Genomic DNA, 11876 nt, shown 5'->3' on the forward strand with positions numbered 1-11876 from the left:
TCTGTCGGCCTAGGCCGCTGTATTCCCTTATTATTTCTGTCACTGGTGTTTTGCAGAGGGTTCTGCTTATGCTGTCACCGCCGGAACACAAAAGTATTGTGTCGGCGTGTGGTCAGCATTTCCTTTGTTGTTCTTTTCCTTTGGCGGCAAGCCGCACATACTTTGGTTTTAGGTTTGTTAGTAGCCCCCGGCCTTGTTGTTTAGTCAGAGGGCCCCTTGTTATCACCCTGTCTCGGTTCACTCTTTGTCTCTCATTAAGACCTGAGGGGGCATCGAAGTTGGGCAGACGTAATCCGCCCTTCAAACGCGGCTGCCATGGGCTCAAGCAACCATAGTCTCACAAGAGTGTACTGACAGCACGGGCGAGACAACGGAGATAGGGCGCCAGGGGCTATTCCCTTTCCATTCCCCTTTCCCAGCATTACGTCCTGGTGCTCTGGACTCGCTTCATAACATCTCCCTTGTTCTGAGCACCAGGAACCTAACAAGAGGATTGGGTGTTTGCAGGTCAACTGAGCGCAAGTGTCATGGCGGCGCCCATGCTGCACAGATGGTGGGTACACACTAGATGGACTTCAGGGGTACACAATGACAATGGGCACAATGCCCGCGGACAGAGCATTCATGCAGCCGCAGACTGGGGCCGTGACCTCCAGAGGCCTGCACACCAGGGTGCTGGTAAGTGAGATGCCACTGAACGCTGATTCCTGACAGACAGATGGGACAATCTGCTACCGGTACAGTGATCACCATACAGTCTGTTGTCTCCTGGGGGCTCAGGTATGGCACATCGCGGACCAGGTAGATAGATTGTTGGGAGGGGCTGGGAATGACCCGGCGGTCTTGGTGCATGTTGGCACCAACGACAAAGTTAGTGGAAGGTGGGATATCCTTAAGAAAGACTATAGGGACTTAGGCAAGAAACTTAAGGCAAGGACATCTAAGGTAATTTTCTCCGAAATATTACCCATGCCACGCGCTAGCCCAGGGAGGCAGAGGGAGATTACGGAGGTAAATGTGTGGCTTAGAGACTGGTGTAGGAAAGAGGGGTTTGTGTTCCTGGAACACTAGGCGCACTTCTCAGTCAGGCGCCATCTTTTTTGTCGCAATGGATTGCACCTGAATGAGGAGGGGGCAGCAGTGGGGGGAAGGATGGTTAGAGGGTTGGAGGAGATTTTAAACTAGGTGCCTTGGGGGGGTGTTTAGTTAGAAATTACGGGTCATGCAGTGAGAATAGTAAGAATGGTGGTAGTGAACCAAATGGGGGTGGAAAATGGGGGAGGGAAAGAGCAGCCTGCAAGACCATTAACATGGGTACTAATAAGGATATTACCAAGGGTATTGCAAAAACACTAGGGGAAATACTTATCTTAATTGTATGTATGTAAACACTAGAAGCCTTACAGGTAAAATGGGGAACTAGAAATTCTTGCCTCAAGCAAACAGTATGATATTATAGGTATTACTGAAACTTGGTGGGACAATTCTCATGATTTGTCAGTTAATCTAGAGGGTTATATGCGGTTCAGGAGAGACAGATCAAACAAACGGGGTGTAGGGGTATGTATTTACGTAAAGCAATTTTTAAAACCTGATGTACGGGAAGATATTCATGAGGAAACTGTAAACACTGTTGAGACGTTATTGGTTGAAATTGCATGCGGGGGAATGGGAAAAATAAAGATATTATTGGGGCTATGCTACAAGCCGCCTGGTATTAATGTGTCTGATTAGGAAATGTTACTGAAGCAAATTGAAAAAGCAGCAGGAGTAGGTGACGTAATAGTGATGGGAAATTTCAACTATCCGATGATAAATTGTACAAATGATTCATGTGATACTGCTAGGGGTAATATGTTTTTAAACACACTAAATGATAACTACTTTCTTCAACTAATCGAGGAACCAACTAGGTACAATACAATCTTAGACCTGTTATTAACAAACAATGGGGATTTGATATCAAATATTTTAGTAGTGGAGCCCATAGGAAACAAAGCCATCCTATATAGGTTCAATTAGGACTCTGAACGTTAGCAAAGCCAACTTTTACATGATGAGGGAAGCTTTAAGGGACACCAAATGAGAAATTTTGTTTCAAGGGAAAAAAAACACTGTGGAGAAATGGGAGACGTTACAATAGCTGCTCCTGCTCAATGAGAATACTCGTAAATTTATTCCCATGGGCAGCAAACAAAGGACTAAAAATTCCAAACCAATGTGGCTTAACAAAAATATTAAGGAACTAATGAGCCAAAAAAGGTGAGCATTCTTAAAATACAAATCAGATGAGAAGGCGGAGTTATTCCTGCTTTATAAGGTTTGCAGCAAAATATGCAAAAAAGAAATAAGAGCTACTAAAGTAGAAACTGAAAAGCTAGTAGCAAAGGAAAGTAAATCAAACCACAATTTAAAAAAAAATATATCAGCAGCAAAAGATTAAAGAAGGAGAGTATAGGCCCTTTAAAGGATAAACTGGGAGTCTTAATCAAAATCAAACAAAAAAGTTACCGAAGGTGTGGGACTTTCTGTGAGTCCTAGATTGTTTTAAAGCCGCAATCATTTACAACCTGGTATTGCCTTGTAAACCTCTCCGCCTTATTTCACTGCCTAATTGTACGCCTTCTATCTGCCTCCCCTATAAATACCTGTATCCTCTGGCGTGCTTTCCTGCCCACCACTTATTTGTTCACTTACCGTCCTTCTCCCTCCTCCTCCTACCACAACGCCCTACTCCCAGAGTCAGCCACTATGACTCCTTGCCAATGTCCCATACCAATCCTCTCTGCTGGATCTCGCTTTCCCCACAGATCCGGCCAACCCCCTCTTACCCGCAACCCAGCCAATCTCATCCACATCTCCCCCATTCCCTCCTTCCCATACTCCTGTGCCCTGTGGAATGCCAGATCCATCTGCAATAAACTGCACACTATCCACAACCTCTTAATTTTCCACTCTCTTAACCTTCTCACCATCACTGAAACCTGGTTCTCCTTATCTGACATCCTATCCTTTACCCAATCCGTCAGACCTGAAGACCACCAAGGTGGTGGAGTGAGCATCCTCTTATCTCCCAATTGCACTTTTAAAGTCATCCCATCTGAGCCCTCCCTTTCTTATTCCACCTTTGAGGTACACTCTATCTGTATCTGCTACCCCATTCATCTCCTTGTTGCAGTTATCTACTGTCCCCCAGGCAACTGCTCCTCCCAATTGCTTGATCATTCTTGGCATCTTTAACATCCCTACTGACATCACTAATCCCACATCCACCAATCTTCTTTCCCTTTCCTCCTCCTTTGGCCTTTCTCAGTGGACCTCCACCACTACCCACTGTCTCAGCCACTGCCTTGACTTTGTCTTCACCCCTCTGTGCTCTCTCTGACTTTTCCAACTCTCCCTTCCCCCTCTCTGACCACATCTACTCTATTTCACTCTCACATCTCCTACACTCCTTCCCACACTCAAATTGACCATCACTAGATGCTATCTAGAGAATCTCCACCCTGCTGCCTGTCCTCCTCACTCGATAATCTCCTCTCTCCTCTACCTGCAATGGCCTGGCTCAACTAGGCAGCCTCCTTCTATAGCATCACCCTGACCTCCCCCTTGATTCCATTGCCACTATCTCCTCTGTCTCCCTCCATCATTCCAAACCCCAACTATGGTGCTCCAAACTGACTCGGTTCTTTCAAAAATGCTTGTGCACTGCTGAATGCCTCTGGAGGAAATCCCCCTTTCTGGCAAACTTCCTCCACGTCAAGTTCATTCTCTCTTCCTACAGCTCTGCCCTCTCCCTTACCAAGCAATCTTTCTTCCAGTCACTCATATCCTCTCCTCCAATAACCACCACTTCTTTGGTGCTTTCAACACTCTCTCTCATCCACCCCTTTCTTTCCTCCCATCATCCATCACTGCAACTGACTTTGCCTCCTTCTCTTCTAAAAAGGAGGCAATCTGTCACAAAATCTCCTCCCATCTCTCTGCTACAGCCCCACCACCCACACCATCTGCTTCCCCCGCTACCCCACCTTATGCTCCTTCCTCCCCACCACAGGCAAGGAAGTCTACTCACTCATCTTGTCTCCTCCCCTCCACCTGCTCCCTGGACCCAGTCCCTTCTCATCTCCTATGCTACCTTTCTGCCACTGCCTAATACCAGATTATTAATATATTGACACATACCTGGGATAGAAAGATGAAGGCTTATGTCATGTTTAATTGCGGAGCTATTTCATGTCTGCCGGCAGACACCTGTTCTACAAACCTCTTGTGACTTTGAAGTAAGTGCACTTTATATTCTTGGACATTCTGAATAAGGAACTGACGATTCCAGCCTTAGTATTTGATCCTTATCCAGGTAGGACTGTACACTGTTTGGCTGGTATTTACCAGAACTTTTATTGGACCAATTCTCTGTATGATCAGCGACTGGGATATAACAATCACTCCTATATGCCTACATTTACCTGAGGAATATAAGCACGTACCAAGTGAATTAATCGCCATTTAGCGTATCACTGATCTTTTATGTTTTTTCATTGGACTAATTCCCTATATGATCAATGACTGTGGTATAACAACCACTCCTATATACTTATATACACCTGAGGAATACAAAGATCTACCAAGTGAATAAATCGCTACTTAGCGTATCACTGTGTGTTTTATGTTCTATATGTTTATTGTTGTATGTGATTGTCCTTGTGTATACCGGTATTAGGATCACTTTAGATTTTTAAGAATAGTGAGGACCTGGATATTAGGGTCCATTACACATATATATATAAAGATTTTTTTATCCTGTGATAGGTTAATAAAATATTATTTTATTTTTAAAGTATATTGATGTCTGAGTGATTTATATTTCCATGAGCAAATATTGCCATTGACCATCAATTTTATACCTGACAACATTAGCGCTGGGAGACATATTTTACCTTTTTTATGTCATGTTTACTTAAGGACAAAACCTGCTATATTCATCTAATTTTAGACTCCAGCCAGAGGCGTATCTAGAGAGGAGGGGACCCGTGTGCAGTCTCCGTGTGCGGGCCCCCTCCTCTCTAGCTATGTCTCTGCTCACAGCAATCATTTATCACCAGTATAACAAAAGTATGCCTTACTGTATGTCCGTGGGACTGGAAACCTTCATGAAAGATAGCTGGCAGTGCCGCTGTTAGCCATTTGAGCACTGAGACTCTGGCACAGTGCCAGAGTCTACAGGGCAGGCGCAGGACTCCGAAAAAATGGCCACCGCACCATTTTTACGGAGTCCTGCGCATGCGCTGTAGACTCTGGCACTGTTCCAGAGTCTCTAGTGCTCAGTGCGCTAGCAGCGGCTGTGACAGCTACGGGAGAGGAGGGGCCCACACACGGTCACCGAAGGATGATGGAAAGGTGAGTATAGAAGAAATGGGTGCAATGTGTACGGTGTGGGCCCCCTCTGGACTCTGCACTGCACACACTGCACCCATTATAGATACACCAGTGACTCCAGCAGTTTTGTATTATAATTAGTTCATTGCTATAAATTTGATGGTTTGCTGCTACAATGTAAAATGATTGTGTTTTGAGTTCAAGATGATGTTAATACTGCAGCGTGTATTGCTTATGTAACCCTCTAGTATGTTTTTTCTTTTATAGAACAACTTTCCGTGAATTCAGGATACATATGAAGAATGCAGCACTGAAGCCTTGAAATATAAGTCTCACACGTGTCTATATTTTAGGCAGCTGTACACCAAACTGGTAGCATAGTCAGAATATCCTTTGATCGTTTTTCTCTATTGTTGAAACATCTCATTGGGCTACAGAATCTGTACTAGTGATCTGAAGTACAACAATCAATTGCTGTATATTTAAAAACCAGAAGTCTACAAGGAAAAGAGTTATACAGTTCAGTTCCAGATATCAATAAATAACGAGGTATAGCATGAATTATCCATCCATATCTCTTAGTAGTGAAAATCTGCTATATATTATTAAATTGTGTAGTTTGCTTTTATTTATATATATTTTACAATGTTTGTTTCACTCTGCATCCATACATATTTAGCATGCACATATCAATAAATGTAATGAATGCAGTATTCATGCCGAAATTGTTACCTTCCAACCATTGCAATGTGTCCCTAAGGGATGCAGTTACAATACCGCTAGTCGGGATCCCGGACGTCACAATGCCGACGCTGGACTCCCGACTAGCGTTGAAATACCGCTGCCGGAATCACGGCGCCACAGGCTTTTCTCCCTCTATGGGTGTCCATGACACCCATGGAGGGAGAATATAACCTCTGGTGAGTGCTGCGAGCCACCATGCCCACAGCATGACGAGCCCGCAAGGGGCTTTGTAGCACTCTCCCTGATGTCGGCATACCAATGGCCAGGATCCCATTGCCAGTATACTGATGGCCAGGATTCCGGCTGCCGGTTTTTCACACTGATCCTGTCCCTGCATAGGTATTTGGCACATGTTTTCCTATTTTAAGTATATTGTATTTAGTTTTAAACTACAAAGGGCCGGATTCAAATGTTAACATGCCCCCTATCTCTTGTCTAAAGTGATGGGAGATAGGGGGGCGATATTCAAATGTCCCCCATTTTCACCCCTATTGCACCCAGTACAGTCGGGTTTAGGCATGCAAAGCACCTAAAAATGACTAAACTAATGGGCGTGATTTTAAAAAGACCCGTTTGGGCGCCCAAACGGGTCTCTTTGCACACATTTCAGCTCGCTACCTCCAGGGAGCCAAGTACCTGTCGGTACCTGTCGGTACTTGGGCCTCTTGCCCACCTAACATTGGGACTGGTCCCTGGGGATTTAGGCCTAATGTCCAACAATGAAAACACAATTTAAGGAAATGAGCATTAGGTCTCTAGTAGGGTCCTACCTATTCCTGAGTCAGTCCGGGCCCAGCCAGGGCCATCCACGTGGTGTTCATCTGAGGTTGGTCAATTCCCACTGCCTCAGGACTTCCTGCAGTGTTCACCCGAGGCGAGCTAATCTTCACCATCTCAGTGCTTCTGGCTTCTGTGTGCTGAACCATGCCTAAAGATCAGTGGCCTTCTTCAGCTTTTATGTACAGGCCACTGCTGTATCAAGACTTCTGATGTCTTCATCGACCCCTCTTCTTTCTGGCATTGGCTCTTCATCAGTGGATGGTAGCCTGGTTAAGTACTTTTACAATGGTTACTACTTTGCTGGATGTTTTCTTTCTTCTTTAATCTTCAGGATTTCTTCAGTGCTCCCTCTCTGCCAATGAACTTGCTTCCCACCATGGATAAGATGGGGTGCAAAGAATTACACAACATGGGAGTTTGCTATGGAAGCAGGAAAAATTGTGGAAAGTAGCAGTAGTTCCTGGTGACAGTCAAAGCCCAAAAGATGTAAAGAGAGCCATGGGCACCATAGGCTTAACTATAGAGCAACATTTCAGTACTCCATCATTTTTGGAAAGTTCAGCTATAGACATGTTGATAGCACTGCAGGAAGCATATCAGGATAGGGGACTCATGAGAAGAATACATTTGAGACGTGCATTGTATAATACATATTTACATGAATTCTGAAGTAGGGAATGAGTGATATAGATGGGAAGATGTCTGTTTCTCAGTCATGTATGTATGTTGGAGTGCAAGATGAAGAAATACCAACTGCCATGCTTCAAAATTTAACATTACAGTTTGATTTCTCAGTTGTGGTGTTGGAGCCAAACATTGCAAAGATGACAACAGATATAGTAAAAACAAAGCTATTATAGTTTCAGGACCGTGTACCCTGTGAATCAAATACTGAGACAACTGCATTACAAGAAAAGGGTGAGAAATTCAGAAAGTCCAAGTGTTATACTTGTCACAAGACAAGTCACAAAGCAATTGACTGCAGGCATAAAGCCAGAAATGTAAAGCTAAAGGCAAGTCAGTTCTGATTGTTACGGATAACCACAAAATAGATTGTTGGTATATTGACTCATGTGTAATGACATTTCAGCAGCAGTAAGGAGTGGTTCATCAAAATAAATCACTGTGACCCTATCACAATCAAAGGGATTGGCAATCATATGCTAATAGCCACAAAAGTTGGGACAATTGCAGCCCACTTGAGAACTAGATCAAGAAATAGAAATCCAAAAAGTGATTTGTTAACTAGAAATGGGAACAAATCTTATTGAAATCAGTGTCCAAGAGCAGAGAGCCTACAGAGTTAATTTCACCAAAGAGAAGTGCACTGTGAGAAACAGAAGTGGGACAGAGACAATGTGTTAGCAACTGTATGTTCTTGATACACAGCACTGCTAAGCAATAACGACAACTGAGTCATAGTCAACTGAACTCTGTGTCAGGACTCTGCCATTTATTGTGTCTGTCCTGCAGTACCTCTGTGCTGCCAGAGGTGCTACTGTACATTCACTCCTCTCATGTAGAAGACCAGGGTTGCCAACATATAGAGAGCAGTAGGTGTATTGCTCTTCTATGTGAAGCTACTCAGCTGCAGATGATTATTGTGTTTAGTTGCCTGCAGAGCTGTAACTAGACATTTTGGTTCCCTGTGTCAGAATGAGAATTGCAGCGACCCCCCCCCCCCCCCATATTTAAAATCAGGACAGTGCACGCCGAAGACGAGCACGCAAAACAAAAGAAACCAGGAGAAATGGATGTGGTTTCATGGGGAAGTGGCATGGTCACAAAATAATACCAATTCATATTACGCCACACAGTAGTCTCCATAATTCAAATAATGGAGACTACTGATTAGTCAAAATTATTCAAATTACTGTGTCCCCTTTTTAAACATTACGTCCAGCAGAGTCCCTATTTTACACATTACACCAGGCAGAGCCCCATTTTTACACATTACGCCAGGTAGAGTCCCCTTTTTACACATTACGCCAGGTAGAGCCCCCTTTTTACTCTCTATGCCAGGTAGAGTCCCCTTTTACTCGCTACGCCAGGTAGAGTCCCCTTAGGGTCTTAGTAGCATTCAGGGTGAGAAAGGGTCTGATCCTGGAAATATTTTAGATATAGAAATGGCAGTACTGCGAAAGGTCCTGAATGTGTGGTTTGAATGAAAGGGAAGAGTCAAGGATAAATCCAAGAAAGTGCACTTGGGGGCTATGGAAGATAGTTGTGCCATTAATAGATTGATATAACAATTGCTGCAGGGTTAAGATCACTATAGGGCTGTTGGAATTGGGACACAAGATTGCCCTGCATATACAGACAGTAGACTGCATCATTTATGTACATCAGCTATAACTTTTGTGGTTGTACCCCAGTATCCATCAGTGAGATTGTAGCAGTTGTCCCTGGCATAGCCAGGTATTTTTTCTGTCTCTTTCCAAGATACAGCTTTCCCATCTTTCTGTTTCCCTTTCCCTATCTGAGACTTTTCCCATTTTTTTCCACCTGTTTGTCTTTTTTTATTCTCTGCCTTCCTTCTCTCCCGCAAACACCAGAGGGGTCCAGCTTCCTGTGGTCACCTTTAAAATATTTTTTTTATATTTGCATAAGTTAGCTTACATTTTACCTAAATACAGTATAAATTGTCTCTATTCCCTATTAGCTGTTCTACTCGTTCTTCGCATGAGAGATTCTTATTTTCACGGTTCTACATATAAATGAGTGTTAAAAATTTGGTAAGTCTATAGAGATGTAAATTTGAGATGTCTTAATGTAAGTAAATATTAATCCATGTTTCTTGGCGTTACCCGAGAAACACCCGAAGCAGATATGGTAAAAAGTGACAGGACCATTTTTGTAGTTTATTAATTTCTTCACACTGTAGGTGCAATCCAAATTTTGATCCAATTGTCCATTTGGGTGTTATCATTCATGCAACGCAAGCCATGCATAATAATGATGTCATTATGTCAACCCCCTTTTCATCCCCTTAGGTAGGTTTATTGATTACATAGTTTCCCTATTTCCCACGTGAAGAATACCTATGTTAAATTTCAGCTTCCTAACATATCGGGAAATAAAATAATTAGTGATCAGTCAGTCAGTGAGTGAGAGATACAGTAAAAACTGACAGGACCATTTTTGCAGTTTATTAAATTCTACCCACTGGAGGTGCAATCCAAATTTTGATCCAATTGTCCATTTGGGCGTTATCATTCATGCAACGCAAGCCATGCATCGGTAATGATGTCATTATAGCAACCCTCCATTTTCATCCCCTTAGGGGAGGTTTCTAAAAATTCTAATTATGTAGTTTTCCTATTTCCTACCTGAAGAATACCTATGTTAAATTTCAGCTTCCTAACGTATCGGGAAGTAAGAGAATTAGTAATGAGTCAGTCAGTCAGTCAGTCAGTGAGTGAGGGCTTTCATATTTATATATATAGATTTACAGATTAATTTTGTGATTTATAAAATTTCAGATTATATACTGTTTTATCACAGTGGTAACACCCCTGACACTCCTCTCCACCTTCAAGTGGGCAGATGTCTAAACGTGCGTATACACTGGCTGGTATATCAGCCACTCTATTGAACAGCCGATATATCACAGGTCCGTCGGCCAGTGTGTACAAGCAATATGTCTGTGAACGCCATTGTTCACAGACATATCACATCGGCCCTGCAGCACAGCCGATGGCCAATATATCTAACGACGTGCGGTGGGGTGAGGCAGGTGAGTCAGAGCCTATCCTGTTATACTAACGTTTGTGCCAGAGTTTTGACTGTATAAAGTATATGAAAAATACAAAGAATATGTTAAAAATATATTTTTTGTATTATTCTAAGCATTTTTATAGTCAAATCTGTGGAGCAAAAAGTCTACGGCAGGTGAGGCAATGCCTCACTTGCTTATCTTTTCTGCCCATCTCTGATCAAAACCCACCAAATTTCCAGGAGTTTATACTGCTGCACCTTTGTATAATGCCCACATGAACCATTAGGCTCATATAATGTGTGTAAATCTGGCTCTGGTACTAACCAGTGTCTCTTGATGAATTTACCTCACCGCACGTACCTGCTAACGATATATTGGCGCATCGTGCTGTGTGTACAGTCAGTCAGCTGACCGCCCGTACACATGCTGCCAACGTCGGCGGTGATTGACAGCACAACTGGGCGGCCTCAGTGTGTATGCACAACACAATGCCCAGTCCGTCTGTAAACATACTGTATCAGCAGATCAATTGATCTGCAGATATATCTACAAGTGTGTACCCAGCATAAGATACATTAGATAATATAGACTTATCCAGTGTCAGACTAAGGCATAAAGGGCCTGCTGGGTGAATGCAGTGATAGGGTCCCGTGTGTAAGGGTGTGGCCAGTCACTGCAGAGGTTTGGCTAACAATCAGAGAGTGTATGGTCTGTGTTTCATGATAAATATATTGTGTAAACACTGCTAATGCATGCATGATAATGTATCAGATAAATAACAGGAATGCACTAAAGAAAATACACCATAGTCCTCTGCAATATAATGTAACATATGTATAATGTATAATTCAAGTGCACAGTCTGGAACCTGATCCCTAGTGGAGGAGGTGGGCCCTCAGGCAGTGGGGCCCACCGAGGGTTTCCCCCTGTACCCCTTTGTGGGTCAGTCCAACCCTGCTTACATCTAACTCTGAAAGTAAAGTGCTATTGTATGTCTTGAAAATGATTTAGAATTTTATTGTCAATAATATATATATATATGTATGACACGTTTGCCATTTGATTGGCAACAATGGGGGTCATTCCGAGTTGATCGCTAACAGCCGTTGTTCGCAGCGCAGCGATCAGGCTAAAAATCTGCATTTCTGCACATGCGTATGCACCGCAATGCGCAGGTGCGTCGTACAGGTACAATGAGCATCGTGGGTTTGCACAGAGTCTAACGAACATTCCTGTCGCACAGCCAAACGCAGAA

The 11876-nt window shown here is 43.2% G+C and overlaps 1 long non-coding RNA gene across 1 annotated transcript in view; it reads left to right on the forward strand.

Annotated features, from left to right (window-relative positions):
- Positions 1-6080, forward strand: part of LOC134911327 (uncharacterized) — a 66922-nt gene extending 60842 nt beyond the window's left edge. The window contains exon 3 of the long non-coding RNA XR_010176484.1: positions 5647-6080. This is a non-coding gene — a long non-coding RNA (uncharacterized LOC134911327). The remainder of the gene's footprint in view (positions 1-5646) is intronic.
- The last annotated feature ends 5796 nt before the right edge of the window (positions 6081-11876 follow it).

This window comes from Pseudophryne corroboree, chromosome 4, assembly GCF_028390025.1.
Source record: "Pseudophryne corroboree isolate aPseCor3 chromosome 4, aPseCor3.hap2, whole genome shotgun sequence".
In the NCBI taxonomy this organism is placed as follows: Eukaryota; Metazoa; Chordata; class Amphibia; order Anura; family Myobatrachidae; genus Pseudophryne; species Pseudophryne corroboree.